This window comes from Caretta caretta, chromosome 1 (assembly GCF_965140235.1).
Source record: "Caretta caretta isolate rCarCar2 chromosome 1, rCarCar1.hap1, whole genome shotgun sequence".
NCBI classification, from domain to species: domain Eukaryota; kingdom Metazoa; phylum Chordata; order Testudines; family Cheloniidae; genus Caretta; species Caretta caretta.
The window spans coordinates 945,082-960,211 of NC_134206.1; the positions used below are offsets into that span (position 1 = coordinate 945,082).

At 55.0% G+C, this 15,130-nt stretch overlaps 1 non-coding gene across 2 annotated transcripts; it reads right to left on the reverse strand.

The window, feature by feature from the left end:
• Window positions 1-3,099: 3,099 nt before the first annotated feature.
• On the reverse strand, window positions 3,100-14,531 carry LOC125638366 (uncharacterized). Of its 2 annotated transcripts, none has more exons than XR_012667117.1 (4): window positions 14,234-14,531; window positions 11,152-12,560; window positions 10,223-10,364; window positions 3,100-3,571 (listed from the first exon to the last, which is right to left on the reverse strand). It is a non-coding gene; the product is annotated as an uncharacterized LOC125638366 (transcript). The 2 variants fall into 2 exon arrangements; XR_007357217.2 differs by having other exon boundaries at window positions 11,152-11,246; window positions 14,234-14,480.
• Window positions 14,532-15,130: the final 599 nt, after the last annotated feature.

Below are 15,130 nucleotides of genomic sequence, written 5' to 3' on the forward strand. Positions count from 1 at the left end.
CCCGATCCCGCCCGGCCCCGGGCCCTTTCCCCGCCAGGGGGCGCCCGATCCCGCCCGGCCCCGGGCCCTTTCCCAGCCAGGGGGCGCCCGATCCCGCCCGGCCCCGGGCCCTTTCCCCGCCAGGGGGCGCCCGATCCCGCCCGGCCCCGGGCCCTTTCCCCTCCAGGGGGCGCCCGATCCCGCCCGGCCCCGGGCCCTTTCCCCTCCAGGGGGCGCCCGATCCCGCCCGGCCCCGGGCCCTTTCCCCTCCAGGGGGCGCCCGATCCCGCTCGGCCCCGGGCCCTTTCCCCTCCAGGGGGCGCCCGATCCCGCCCGGCCCCGGGCCCTTTCCCCGCCAGGGGGCGCCCGATCCCGCCCGGCCCCGGGCCCTTTCCCCTCCAGGGGGCGCCCGATCCCGCCCGGCCCCGGGCCCTTTCCCCTCCAGGGGGCGCCCGATCCCGCCCGGCCCCGGGCCCTTTCCCAGCCAGGGGGCGCCCGATCCCGCCCGGCCCCGGGCCCTTTCCCCTCTAGGGGGCGCCCGATCCCGCCCGGCCCCGGGCCCTTTCCCCGCCAGGGGGCGCCCGATCCCGCCCGGCCCCGGGCCCTTTCCCAGCCAGGGGGCGCCCGATCCCGCCCGGCCCCGGGCCCTTTCCCCGCCAGGGGGCGCCCGATCCCGCCCGGCCCCGGGCCCTTTCCCCGCCAGGGGGCGCCCGATCCCGCCCGGCCCCGGGCCCTTTCCCCGCCAGGGGGCGCCCGATCCCGCCCGGCCCCGGGCCCTTTCCCCGCCAGGGGGCGCCCGATCCCGCCCGGCCCCGGGCCCTTTCCCCTCCAGGGGGCGCCAGATCCCGCCCGGCCCCGGGCCCTTTCCCCTCCAGGGGGCGCCAGATCCCGCCCGGCCCCGGGCCCTTTCCCCTCCAGGGGGCGCCCGATCCCGCCCGGCCCCGGGCCCTTTCCCCGCCAGGGGGCGCCCGATCCCGCCCGGCCCCGGGCCCTTTCCCCGCCAGGGGGCGCCCGATCCCGCCCGGCCCCGGGCCCTTTCCCCGCCAGGGGGCGCCCGATCCCGCCTGGCCCCAGGGCAGGCCAAATGTGGGCCTCAGAAATTGATGCATGTGGTTTCACCAATGCCCTGTGCAGAGGTAAAATCCTTCCCCTGCTCGCACTCACCACTGCCCTGTTTATACAGCCAAGGGTCACATCAGCCCTTTTGGCCGCAGCGTCACACTGGGAGCTCACAACGAGCTGGTTTTACACAGTGACGTCTAAATCCTGATCAGGACCCTTGCATTGCATAATACAGCGTCCAAGACTGCGGGTCAGGCCTGCGTTGCCTGTTACGAAGGATACGTTTGGATCTGACTGTATTAAAACATTGCGTTTGCATGGGACACTCTTACCAATGCTCCAGATCAGTCGGTATGCCTGCCCTGTCCTCCTCATTTTCACCACTCTGCCAATCTTTGGGTCGTCTGAACATTTTATCTGCAGTGATTTTCTGTGTCCTCTCAGATCCTTGATGAAAATACTGCCTAGCATTGGGTCTAGAACTGATCCCTTCAGAATGCCACTAGAAACAGCCCCGTTCACTGACAATAGCCGATTAACAATTGATTTCTGAGATCTGTCAGTTCGCCAGTTTTAGTCTATTTTATTTGTGCACGACTGATATTGTAGAGTGTTAATTATCTTATCTCAGAGTTTTCCCTGATATATCAAATGCCTCAGGAAAATCAAAGCTGATTACATCTGCATGGTTCCCTTGCTCAGCCAAACGTGTGCTCTATTAAAGGGATGGAATCCGGTGTATTTGACAAGACTGGCTTTGCATAAACCATGTTGTTGAATGGCATGACTTATATTATCGAATTTTTTTCTTGAACTACTTCCATACCAGCTTTTCCATTGCTTCCTAACCTTCTCAAATCTTTGTTTTAAATAGTACCTTAATTTTTTTTAATACTTTACATATAACAAAGGAATTTCCCTAAAACTTTTCTAGGATTCCTTTTGTTCTTAATATACTTAATAACCTCCTTTTTGTAATCCTCAGCCTGCCAGCTTTGGATTTTCCCCTGATGTCTTCAGTGTCCCTTATCAGTTTTCATAACTTCCATTATGTGTTGCTGGCTATTTTCCCTTTTCCCCATTGATATTGTTACGAACACTCCTCCTGGTGCACGATGTGCTTGCTTTTAGACAATGGTGGGCCCCAAACCAAAACGGAGTCACATGTGCTAATTTTTCCTTAACAATATACATATATCTTCCCCACCCTAATTACTGCCTTCACTTTGCAACTGGACCGGCTTTTTAGCCAAAGGTTTTCAGCATCTTGACGGAGCAATCATGCCTTTCTTGCTATCTCATGATCTCTTTTTAAAAAACACTCTCAATTTGCATTCCCATTTTTTGTCTAATTATTTCCTTCCAATCAGTTTTGATGAGAGTTTTCCTCAGCTTTGGGGAATTAGCACTTTAAAAGCACTAAGTGTCTATAGAAAGTACTGGTTTGGTGTTCTTCTCTGTTTCTCCATTTGAATGTAATCAGTTCCGTTCTTTATTTTGCTGTCCTCTATTATATGCCCCCTTGTTTGTCTCTTCTCTAAGCAGCCTCAGACTTTTCAGTCTGTCCACATATGGCAGCCTCCCCATTCTCAGAGCCTGTCTTGGAAATCCCCTTTTTATTTGCTAGATCATTTATAGAGACCAGGTAACCAAAACTGAGCACATATCCAAAGCAGATTAGTTTCCATTCCATTCCGAAGGCATCCAGATATTGTTTTTCTTTTGGCACCTGTGAAGGAGCGGGTGTTTCTCCGGAGCTGTTATCAGTGATGCCCAGGCCCTTTCTCTGAGGTGTTTTCTAGTTGGGATGTTTCCCCTGGCACGTCTTGGCAAAGGTTTGGGTTTTCTCTCCTCTCATATTTTAAGCAACCAGATGAAAAATGGGAACTGCCTACATGGATTCTCTAGCCTGGCTTTCTTTGTGTTAAGGAACAATGATTGATAACCAATATTCACACTCGTGTTTCCTGTTGGTGCCTCTTAAGGTTTCCCCACTAAGACATGTAAGAATTATTGATGCATGGAGCATCATCATATATTGAATTGGCATAAGGAAGGTCAGTTGTTCAAAATTCATTTATTTAAATAATAAGAATGTCATTTCTCAGTGTATGAAGAGCAACCAATCTACTTCACTCGCAAGAACAGTCTCCGCTAGTGTATGTAGTGTCTCATATTCACATTGTCTCTCCATCTAGGCATTTGTAAAGCGACCATCACCCTGCACCCTACGGTACACGCAGGAGACACCGTTCTGCCTCAGAGTTGGACACGTTCTCCCTGCCTCCATGTCAGAGTCCAACACAACCGACTTCACCAACCCCTCCACCTTCATCCTGCTGGGCATTCCTGGCCTGGAGGCGGCCCATGTCTGGATCTCCATCCCCTTCTGTGCCATGTACGTCATAGCCATGTCGGGGAACGTCACCATCCTGTTCATCGTGAAGACAGAACCAAGCCTCCGTGGGCCCATGTACTATTTCCTCTGCATGCTGGCCGTCACCGACCTGGGCCTGTCCACGTCCTGCCTCTGAAAAAAGAAAAAAGAAAAGGAGGACTTGTGGCACCTTAGAGACTAACCAATTTATTTGAGCATGAGCTTTCGTGAGCTACAGCTCACTACTGTGGAAAAACATCCGATGAAGTGAGCTGTAGCTCACGAAAGCTCATGCTCAAATAAATTGGTTAGTCTCTAAGGTGCCACAAGTCCTCCTTTTCTTTTTGCAAATACAGACGAACACGGCTGTTACTCTGAAACCTGAAAAAAGAAAGTGTGTGTGTGTGTGGGGGGTGGGGGGGTAGCTCCCTTTGATGGACACCCAGCCAGCCAGTTCGCTGTAAAATCCCTCTTGGTCTGTCTCTCTCCTTGCTTTACCTGTAAAGGGTTCAGCGTCCCCCAGGTAAAGGGAAAAAGTGGCAGTGAGCAAAGGAGCCAGTGGGAAGGTACGAGCGGGAGGACGTGGGGCACTCAGAGACTCAGCGGCTTATTAGAGCAGAAGCTTTCATGAGCTACAGCTCCCTTCGTCGGACGCCTGCAGTGGAAAATGGGAAGGAACTTTTTAAAATGGGGAAAGAAACTTTCCCTTTGTCTGTTGTTCTCGGGCTGCAGGGACTCGGGCAGCTGTGCTGTACGCAGCGTCAGCCGGGGCTGATTACAGCCCATCGCTTCTGCCTCCAACCGACTTATCTGGAGCCCCAGCTATGTACGTAAAACTCGGGAATGGCTAGAAAGACGCGATCAGGGCTTGTGGACACCTCTGTGCTAACCCCAGATGCTTTTGTTTGCTTGTAACCTTTAAGCTGGACCCCCAAGAAAGCTAGTTTGGGTGCTTGATTTTTGGAATTGCTCTTTTAAAATCTAGCAAAAGCCTAAGGTCCAGATGGATTTTCTTCCTTTTTGTTTTTAATAAAATGTACCGTTTTGAAGAACAGGACTGGATTTTTGGTGTCCTAAGAGGCTTGTGCAAGTTGTTTGATTAGCTGGTAGCCACAGCTGATTTCCTTTGTTTTCTTTCTCAGCTCTTCCCCGGAGGGGCAGGGGTGAAAGGGCTTGAGGGTGCCCCACAGGGAGGAATTCCCAAGTGCTCCTTCCTGGGTCCAAGGGGTTTTTTGCATTTGGCTGGTGGCAGCGTTTACTAAGCCAAGGTCAGAGAGAAGCTGTAACCTTGGGAGTTTAATACAAGCCTGGAGTGGCCAGTATTAATTTTTGAAATCCTTGTGGGCCCCCATCTTCTGCACTCGGAGTGCCAGAGTGGGGATTCAGCCTTGACAGGGGCCTTTTCCCTCTAGGGGACACCGGCTCTGATCCAGCCCCCGGGCCGGCCACTGGGACACAACCCTTTCCTCTCTAAGGGTCTCAGGCTCCCATCCATCGACAGGGCCGGCCACTGGGACATGGGGCCTTTCCCCACCCATGTCCGGCCACTGGGATATGGGGCCTTTCTCCTCTCGGAGGTGCCTGCTCCCATCCAGCCCCAGGGCTGGCCGCAATACTCCTTTTCTTTTTGTGAATACAGACTAACACGGCTGCTACTCTGAAACCTACATTTCAAGGATGATTTTAACTAGTTGATTCTGGGAAACTTTCACGGGAGAGTGCATCAGCCACTTCGTAAGGAGCTCCTGAAATGTGTTGGATGTCAAAATCAAAATCTTGGAGAGCTAAACTCCACCAAAGAGGTTTCTTGTTATTTCCCTTGGTGGTATGCAACCAATTCAGCGCAGCATGGTCGGTTTGCAGGTGGAAACGCTGTCCCCAAAAATATGGGCGTAGCTTTTCCAGAGCGTAGACAATGGCATAACATTCTTTTTCACTGACTGGCCAGTGGCTTTCCCTCTCAGACAGCTTCTTGCTGAGAAACATGACAGGATGCAATTCTTGATCTGGTCCTTTCTGCATTAAAACTGCTCCCACACCATGCTCGGACGCATCTGTGGTTACTAGGAACGGTTTGTCAAAGTCTGGGGCCCTTAGTACAGGGTCAGACATGAATGTCGCTTGAAGCTGGTTAAAGGCCTTCTGACACTCTTCAGTCCACTGAACGGCATTTGGCTGTTTCTTTTTGGTTAGGTCTGTCAGTGGGGCGGTGATTTCGCTGCAGTGCAGCACAAATCGCCTGAAATATCCGGCCAAGCCTAAGAAGGATTGGACCTGTTTCCTTGACTTTGGGACAGGCCACTTTTGGATAGCATCCACTTTCACCTGTACGGGGTTAATAGTTCCTTGGCCCACCTGGTGTCCAAGGTAAGTCACTCTGTTTAGGCCTATTTGACACTTCTTAGCCTTAACAGTTAGTCTTGCCTCTTTTATGCGCTTGAAGACTTTTTGTAGATGCTCCAGGTTTTCTGCCCAGGAATCTGAAAATATGGCCACATCGTCAAGGTAGGCGACTGCATATTCTCCTAATCCCGCTAGGAGACCATCTACAAGTCTTTGGAAGGTGGTGGGGGCATTTCGCAGCCCGAAAGGGAGTACATTAAATTCATACAGCCCGAGATGGGTGGTGAAGGCTGACCTTTCCTTGGCGGATTCATCTAGCGGTACTTGCCAGTACCCCTTGGTTAAGTCCAAGGTAGAGATGAACTGGGCCCGTCCCAGTTTCTCTAATAGTTCATCTGTGCGTGGCATTGGATAGTTGTCTGGGCGAGTTACAGCATTTAGCTTACGGTAGTCCACGCAAAAACGTATTTCCCCATCTGGTTTGGGAACTAGAACCACTGGAGATGCCCATGCACTTTCAGAGGGGCGGATTACCCCCATCTGTAACATATCCTGGATCTCCCGTTCTATAGCAGTTTTAGCTTGAGGAGACACCCGGTAAGGTTGGACCCTAATTGGGTGAGCATTCCCTGTGTCAACGGAGTGGTATGCCCGTTCAGTCAGTCCTGGGGTGGCTGAGAACGTCGGTGCGTAGCTAGTGCACAGCTCCTGGATCTGCTGTCGCTGCATACGCCCAAGGGTCATGGAGAGGTTCCCCTCTTCCACACCATCCCCACATTTCCCTTCGTAGTAGACACCTTCGGGCCACTCAGCGTCGTCTCCTCCCTGGGCTGTAAACTGACAAACCTTTAACTCTCTGGAATAAAAGGGCTTTAGAGAATTAATATGGTGCACCTTAGGCTTTCGATTGGAGGTGGGGGATGCTATGAGATAATTAACAGCTCCCAGGCGCTCCTGGACCGTGAATGGCCCTTCCCACGATGCTTCCATTTTATGGGCCTGGAGCGCCTTTAAGACCATGACCTGGTCTCCTGCTTTGAAGGAACGCTCTCTGGCATGTTTATCATACCAGGCTTTTTGCTCTTCCTGAGCATCTTTTAGGTTTTCTTTTGCAAGGGCTAAAGAGTCGCGGAAGGTGTTTTGAAGGTTGGTTACAAAGTCCAGAATGTTAGTTCCTGGAGACGGTGTAAACCTCTCCCCTTGCTGCTTCCCCAACTGTAATGGCCCCTTAACCTCACGGCCATATACAAGTTCAAATGGGGAAAACCCTAAACTGGGGTGTGGTACAGATCTGTAGGCAAAGAGCAACTGCTGCAACACTAGGTCCCAATCACTGGAGTGCTCGTTTATGAATTTACGTATCATGGCCCCCAAAGTTCCATTAAACTTCTCCACCAGGCCATTTGTTTGATGGTGGTAAGGAGTGGCAACCAAGTGATTTACCCCATGAGCTTCCCAAAGGTTTTCCATAGTTCCTGCCAGGATATTAGTCCCTGCATCTGTGAGGATGTCGGAGGGCCAACCTACCCTGGCAAAAATGTCTGTTAGTGCCTGGCACACACTTTTAGCCCTGGGGTTGCTTAGAGCTACTGTTTCCGGCCATTGGGGGGCAAAATCCATGACAGTCAGTATGTACTGCTTTCCTCTGGGTGTCTTTTTACAAAAAAGGACCCAGAATATCCACAGCTACCCGCTGAGATTGAACTTCAGTGATGGAGAGTGGCTGGAGAGGGGCTTTGATCTGGTCTTGGGGTTTTCCCACTCTTTGGCACACCTCACAAGACCGGACATAGATAGAAACATCCTTGCCCATTCCCTCCCAGTGGAATGACCCCCCAAAACGGTCTTTGGTCCTGTTCACCCACCATGGCCACTAGGATGATCGTGGGCTAATCTCAAGAGCTTGACCTGGTACTTAGTTGGAACTACGAACTGTCTCTGAGGATGCCAGTCTTCCTGGTGTCCCCCAGAAAGAGTTTCCTTGCATAAAAGTCCCCTTTCTACAACAAACCTGAATCGATCAGAAGAGCTGAGAGGCGGTGGGTTGCTCCGTGCTGCCGTCCAAGCTCTCTGGAGGCTTTCATCTGCTTCCTGTTCGGTCTGGAACTGTTCCCTTGATGCTGGAGACATCAGTTCCTCATTGGATTGTGGACCTGGGCTTGGTCCCTCTGGAAGCGATGTAGGGGATGGGGCTGTTTCCGTTGACTGGGAACTGCTCTCCGCTGGGGCACTATGTTGGGGTTCAGGCTCTGGCTGAGCCTCTTGTGTAGGGTTATCGGCTGCTGCCAGGGCAGGCTCGGTGGTGCCCTCTGGTATTGGAGCTGTAGACGGGGTTGCAAGTGCTGGACTCAGGGCTGGCAATGGGTCTGGTGTTGGTTGCTCCGCCGGTTCCGGTTCAGGTACTGGCTTTCGCTGGGTCTCTGGGGCTGGATCCACTACGGCCATTGCAGTTGTTGGCAGGGGATCCGGTTCTACCACCTCCATCTGGGTCTCTGGTAACACAGACGGGGCCCTGTTGGAAGGCTCAGGAAGAGGGATAGGTGTGGAAGCTGGCTTTGTCTGGCTGAAGTTGACCATTCCCACCCTCTTGGCCAGCTTCACATGGTTGGCCAAGTCTTCCCCCAGCAGCATGGGGATGGGATAATCATCATAGACTGCAAAAGTCCACATTCCTGACCAGCCCTTGTACTGGACAGGCAACTTAGCTGTAGGCAAATTGAAAGAGTTGGACCTGAAGGGTTGAATCGTCACTTGGGCCTCTGGGTTGATTAAGTTGGGGTCCACTAAGGATTGATGGATAGCTGACACTTGTGCTCCGGTGTCCCTCCACGCGGTGACCTTCTTCCCGCCCACACTCACAGTTTCCCTCCGCTCCAAGGGTATCTGGGAGGTATCTGGGCCTGTGGACCTCTGGTGTGATCCCGGTGCAATGAACTGTAATCTGTTGGGGTTCTTGGGGCAGTTGGCCTTTACATGCCCCAGCTCGTTACATTTAAAACATCGTCCAGCTGACGGGTCACTGGGGTGAGGGGGGTTGCTGGAGAACGGGGTGGTGGGACGATAAGGGGTCTGGAGGGTTCTTTGGGAGGTAGGTGGGGCCTTGGGCGGCCCCCGGTAATAGGGTGTGGTCTGGGGTGGTCCCTTCTGGTCTCCGCTCCAACTGCGACCAGTTTTCTTCTTCTCTGCCACCTCCACCCATCTGGCTCCAATCTCTCCTGCCTCAATTACAGTTTTGGGTTTCCCATCTAGGATGTATCTTTCTATTTCCTCAGGAACACCCTCTAAGAATTGTTCCATTTGCATTAGGAAGGGAAAATTTACTGGAGAGTCAACACTTGCTCCTGATATCCAGGCATCCCAATGTTTCACAATGTGGTTGGCATGTCGGGCAAATGACACGTCTGGTTTCCACCTTAGGGCTCTGAACCGCCGACGGGAATGCTCGGGTGTTAGCCCCATTCTGACTCTCGCCTTGGATTTAAACAGTTCATACTTGTTCATGTGTTCTTTAGGCATTTCAGCTGCCACCTCAGCTAAGGGTCCACTGAGCTGCGGCCTCAGCTCTACCATGTATTGGTCAGTAGAGATGCTGTACCCAAGGCAGGCCCTTTCGAAGTTTTCTAAGAAGGCCTCAGTATCATCACCTGCCTTGTAGGTGGGGAACTTTCTGGGATGGGAAGTGGTACCTGGAGAAGGATTGCTAGGGTTTGTTGGGATATTCTGCTGAGCCTTTGCCTTCTCCATCTCCAGTGCATGCTTCCTCTCTTTTTCCTTCTCTTCCTCCATGTGCTTCCTCTCTTTTTCCTTCTCCTTCATAGCTCTCTTGTGGGCAGCTTCCTCTGCCTCCACCCTGGCTTTTTCTGCCTTCACCTCCAAGTGCCTTAAGGCCATCTGTCCATCATGCTCTTTTTGTTTCTCTTCAGCTTTGAATCTGACCAGCTCTCAGGGCCGGTGCAAGGAGGTTTCACGCCCTAGGCGAAACTTCCACCTTGCACCGCCCCCCCCCCATGGCAGCTCCCTGTCCCCCCCTCCGCCCTGAGGCGCCCCCACTGCAGCAGCTCCCTGCCGCCGCCCCCCCCCTCAGCCTGGGGAGCCCCCCCACGGCAGCTCCCCACTGCCCCCTCCCTCCCTCCCCTCAGCCTGGGGAGCCCCCCCCATGCAGCTCCCCACCGCCCCCTCCCCCCCCTCGGCCCGGGGAGCCATGTGCAGCAGCTCCCCGCCCCAGGTCACCTCTGCTCCGCCTCCTCCCCGAGCACGCCGCCGCTTCTCCCGCCTCCCAGGCTTGCGGAGCCAATCAGCTGTTTGGCGGCAAGCCAGGGAGGGAGAGAAGCAGAACGGGGCGGGGCTCAGGGGAGGAGGCGGAGCAGAGGTGAGCTGGGGCGGGGAGCGGTTCTCCTGCGCGCCCCCACCCCCGTTACTTGCTGCAGGCGGCCCTCCCCGCGCCCCCCTGCTCCAGCTCACCTCCGCTCCACCGCCGCCCCCAAGCACTTGGTGCCCTAGGCGACCGCCTAGTTTGCCGCGTGGTTGCACCGGCCCTGCCAGCTCTAGTTTATTCACTGCTTCGCTGGTAGTCATTTTCCTGCTTTCTTGTGCGTAACTCTAGCTGTACCGGAGAGTTCGGAAAAAAACAAACAAAACAAAAAACTTGTGAATTTCCCTGCAGGAGGTTAACTACCCTGCCTTTAGGTAGAGAAAAACCCAGCTCAAAAAAGAAAAATCCCTTTGTAAAAAAACGAACACCTCAGTCTCCAGGTAAATAGACAGAAAACCCTCAAGCTGCTCTCAGCTTAAAACCCCTCTTCAGGTCTGTGCTTTTGGTTCAAAATGATCCCACCGCTCTGCCACCATGTCAGGGTTCCCTCCCCACACTGAACTCTGGCGTACAGATGTGGGGACCCGAATGAAAGACCCCCTAAGCTTATTCTTACCAGCTTAGGTTAAAAACTTCCCCAAAGTACAAACTTTGCCTTGGCCTTGAATCGTATGCTGCCACCACCAAGTGCATTAAACAAAGAATAGGGAAAGAGCCCACTTGGAGATGTCATTCCCCCAAAATATCCCCCCAAGCCCTACACCCCCTTTCCTGGGGAAGGCTTGATAATAATCCTCACCAATTGGTACATGTGAAAGCAGACCCAAACCCTTGGATCTTAAGAACAATGAAAAATCAATCCGGTTCTTAAAAGAATTTTAATTCGAGAAAAGGTAAAAGAATCACCTCTGTAAAATCAGGCTGGAAAATACTTTCTAGGGTATTCAGATTCAAAACACAGAGGATCCCCCTCGGGGCAAAACCTTAAAGTTACAGAAAACAGGAATAAACCTCCCTCTTAACACAGGGAAAATTCACATAAAACAAAAGATGAACTAATCCACCTTGCCTGGCTTACCTATACTGGTTGCAATATTGGAGACTTGGATTAGGATGGGTTGGAGAAGATGGATTTCTGCCTGGCCTCTCTCAGTCCCAAGAGAGAACAACCACCTAAACAAAGAGCACAACAAAAGCCTTACCCAACCAAGATTTGAAAGTATCTTGTTTCCTTATTGGTCCTTGGGTCAGGTGCCAGCCAGGTTAGCTGAGCTTCTTAACCCTTTACAGGTGAAAGGATTTTGCCTCTGGCCAGGAGGGATTTTCTAGCACTGTATACAGAAAGGTGGTTACCCTTCCCTTTATATTTATGACACCAAGTAATCTGAAGGAGACCACAGTATCCCAGCCTTCTGCAGACTACACAATGGAGTGCTTCTCTGCCACACCCCACCCTTCTTCTCCAGAGCTCGCTGCTTCTGCCCAGTCTGGTCTCCGATTCAGACCTAACGTGGATATTGGCCACTCACAAGCTTCATCCGCACCCTGCTACGAATTGCCTTTTCCTTAGAACTCCTCCCTGCGCGCCCGCCTCTCTCTGCCTCTTGACTGGAGAGTGCAAGCTCTGTGGGGCAGGGTGTAGGCAGCCGGGTTCAGTGGTTCGAGCCGGAAGCAGTCAGGCCTGAGGGATTAAGCCGGAGTCGGTAGCCGCAGTCCAGAGCCCAGGGTCAGGCTAGAACCAGTAGCCAGGAACCGCAGGGCTGGGCAGGGAGCAGAAGTGGGGACCAGGAGCAAGGCAAGGGCCATCTTGGCAGCAGATCTGGGATCTGCCGAGCACACAGACGATTTCCTGCACTCTCTCCCGGCTTAAATAATCGGTCTGGGCCAATGAGAGTTCGCGGGAGGGGCGGCGTGGGTGTCACTTCCTGCGGCGGCTGGTCTCCCAGCATTGGGTGGGGCTCTGCTGAGGCTGTCGGGGGCTGGCGCGAAGCGCTGCCTGCTTGGAGCTCCGCCGACCTGGGCTCAGGTCTCGCAAATCCCCACCGTGGGGATGGCGTGAATACGGTGTCGCACCTGGAGGGGTGTGCGCAGCAGGCTGCTTCCAGCCCTCAGGCCTCCATTCCGCCGCCTCGTCTGGCGCCCGGGAGGTGCTGCCGTGCAGACGGAGGGGCCGCCGGTCGTGGTCCCTTTCCCCCGCCCTGGCCTTCCCGCAGTGGGTGGCAATGCCGGGCCTTCCTGCTGCCATGGCAACGATCCAGCCTGGGCCCCGGATCTTGGGGCTGGATCTTGGGGCTGGACGTTGCTCCCTGGGCCTCTCTGTGCAAGGCCCACTGCCTGCAAGGGGAAGGGGAAGGAGCCGGCTCCGTCGCAGCCAGACGTCGCAGCTCCCCTCTGGCCACTTTCACGGTCACGGGATTTTAAAAAGCGTAGCTGTCATGCTGTCGGCTCCTTAAATCTGAAAGGTCACGGTGCTGCAACTGGAGGGCCCTGACCCAAAAAGGAGTGGTGGGGGTCACAAGGTTATCGTGTGGGGTGGGGGGTCTGCGCGGCTGCTGGCTGGGAGCCCAGTGCAGAAGGCGGAGACGCCGTCAGCCGCAGCCCAGCAGGACGCAGAGCACCGCACAGGGTCGCCGGCCTCGCTTCTGGGCTGCTGACTCCAGAGCTGGGCCCTCAGGCAGCAGCCGCCGCGCTCCAGCCACCCGGCTCCGAAGGCAGAAACGCAGAAGGAAGGGTGGCGACGCCGCGACCGCCCCTCAAATAACCTTGCGACCCCCCTGCAATCCCCTTTTCGGTCAGGACCAAACATGCCAAACCCGTGAGAAAAACACAGAAACTGGGCTTGTTTCTGGCTTAATTGGCTTGTGAGTTGCTTGTTGGCTAGTTTTTGGCTTGTTGCTTCTTTTATTTTGATTGGCTCCCGGCGAGGGGGGACAAGGGGGCAAGCAGGGGTGAGCAGGCGAGAGAGTCGGGTGCAGAGCAGGCCCACCACAGTCCCAGACTGCACGCGGGGGGCTCTAGTCCCATAGAGTGTTGGGCTTCCCAGGGACTGGCTTGTTTTGGCCCTGTTTTGAAATGGGATTATCTTGAATTCTGGCTTATTGTGAAAGTCTGGGTGCTTATTTACTGCATGAAAGTTGGCAACAGCGGTCAGGACCTCCAATTTGAGAAACGCTCGTCTCCCCCGTGAAATTTGTATAGTGTACGGGAAAAGCACACACATGACCAGATTTCACAGGGGGAGACCAGATTTTACGGTCCGTGACATGTTTTTCCTGGCCATGAGTTTGGTAGGGCCCTAATTATTGGCTGGCTTAGCTGCTGCGATGCCAACCACATCAGTGAAGATGAGGCCAAGTTTAGTCTGCCCTCATGTTCGCCAGGCGTGGTTAAACCCTGCGGGGACCTAATGATCACAGCCATGGGCAGCAGGTGAACCCCTGCTTTGTGGAGGCTAGCCCCCCGTCCCTGCCCCTTCTGCCCAAAGGCCCCAGCCCCACATGCCAGCACCCCAAAATCCTACCTTCCTAACAGGAGAAGCCCTGAGGGGCCCCCCCATGACCGGAGGAGCCCTGGCCCACCCGCCCCAGCCACATGGGACCAAGCCACCAGCCCCCCCGATATACTGCCACCACCCCGAGCACTGGGCCCATCTGCCAGCCCCCCCAAGTGCCAGGCTGGCCTCAGCACCACACTGAGCTACCAACCCCCGTGCCCCTGACAACCCTCACAGCTGAGCCACCGCCCCCCCCCCCACCAGGACTGGCCCAAGCTGCCAACCCCCCAAGTGCCAGGCCAGCCCCCCCACCAGTGCCGGCCCAAGCTGCCAGCCCCTCCCCCCCCCAGTACTGGCCTGAGCAGCCAGCCCCTGCAAAGTACTGGCCCCCTGAACCCCAAAGGCTCTCCCCTGGCCAAACCACTGGCTCTCCGCGTCCCTCCTCACTCCCCCAGCCCCGAGGAGGAGGAGGGACACGGCGAGAGCCGTGGGGACCTCCGGAGGTGGGGGTGGAGTGGAGGAGCTGCAGGCAGCGGGGGCCTCGGGGATGGGGTGGGGCTACTGTGGCCCAGGTGTCTGGCAGCGGGTCGGCCGCAGTGCTGAGTCTGCCCTGGCCTATTCTACCCACCGCCCACGATCACAACTGGATTTTGTGGTGCAGACGCACGTCTAAATTGCCTGACAGGGTTCCTGGCGAAGCGTCCTTCCTCAGCACTGCCCCGAACCGCGGTCTCCCCAGCTCCGCTTTGTTCGTCATCGTCCCAGTCTCGGTGTCTTTAATTAGTCACCTGCTTCCGTGCTGCTTCTTCTGCTCCTCTGCTGTGCGTGTCCCTTGTAGTCTCTGTCTGGTTGATTTCCTTGTTGCGCCGAGGAGCCCAGACTCCACGGCAGTATCCAGCCGTACGAAGAGGAAGCGCCGTTTCTCTGGCCTCAGGCGATAACCCTCTGCGGGCAGCCCTGGGGCCCTGCTCACGCTGCGCACTTCTGCCTGGTAAGCCTGGTGATAGCAGATAAGAAACTTGGATGGGAGGCAGCTGCGGCTTACGGCCGAGGGGGGGTGTTGCTGGAGATGTGTCTGGGGTCTGGGACGGCGGCGGTTCCTTCCACTTTGCGTTCGGCCTGAGACCGGAGGCGTGGAACCGTAGAGGGGGCTGATTTGGCTAGTGGTTTGAGTGATTTATAGGAGCTCGCAGCTGGGTGACAAACTCACCCCCAAAGGAAACCTTGCACGCAAGCAGAAATGTTTGTGCACAGCCACTCCTGACTGCCCCAGAGTGTCCCTCGGGTCTCTGGTCGAACGAAGCTGCTTCCTCCCGCTCCGCCCTGTCAAGAAAATGCAAAACCCTCGAAAATGGACAGTGAGGGAGGGGTAAATCTCAGCCTTTCCTCTGCTCCCAAGTGAGTTGACAGCTTGGACAGCAGCTGGGCGACCGGAAAGAGCTGTGGAAGTGACCCAGCTACCTGTGAAACAGGCTAGATCCTCAGCGGCGTGAGCCAGCGTCGCTCCTGTGGAAGGATGCTTGCTTATTGACACCAGCGGGGAAGCTGGCCCGTAGCATTTCTC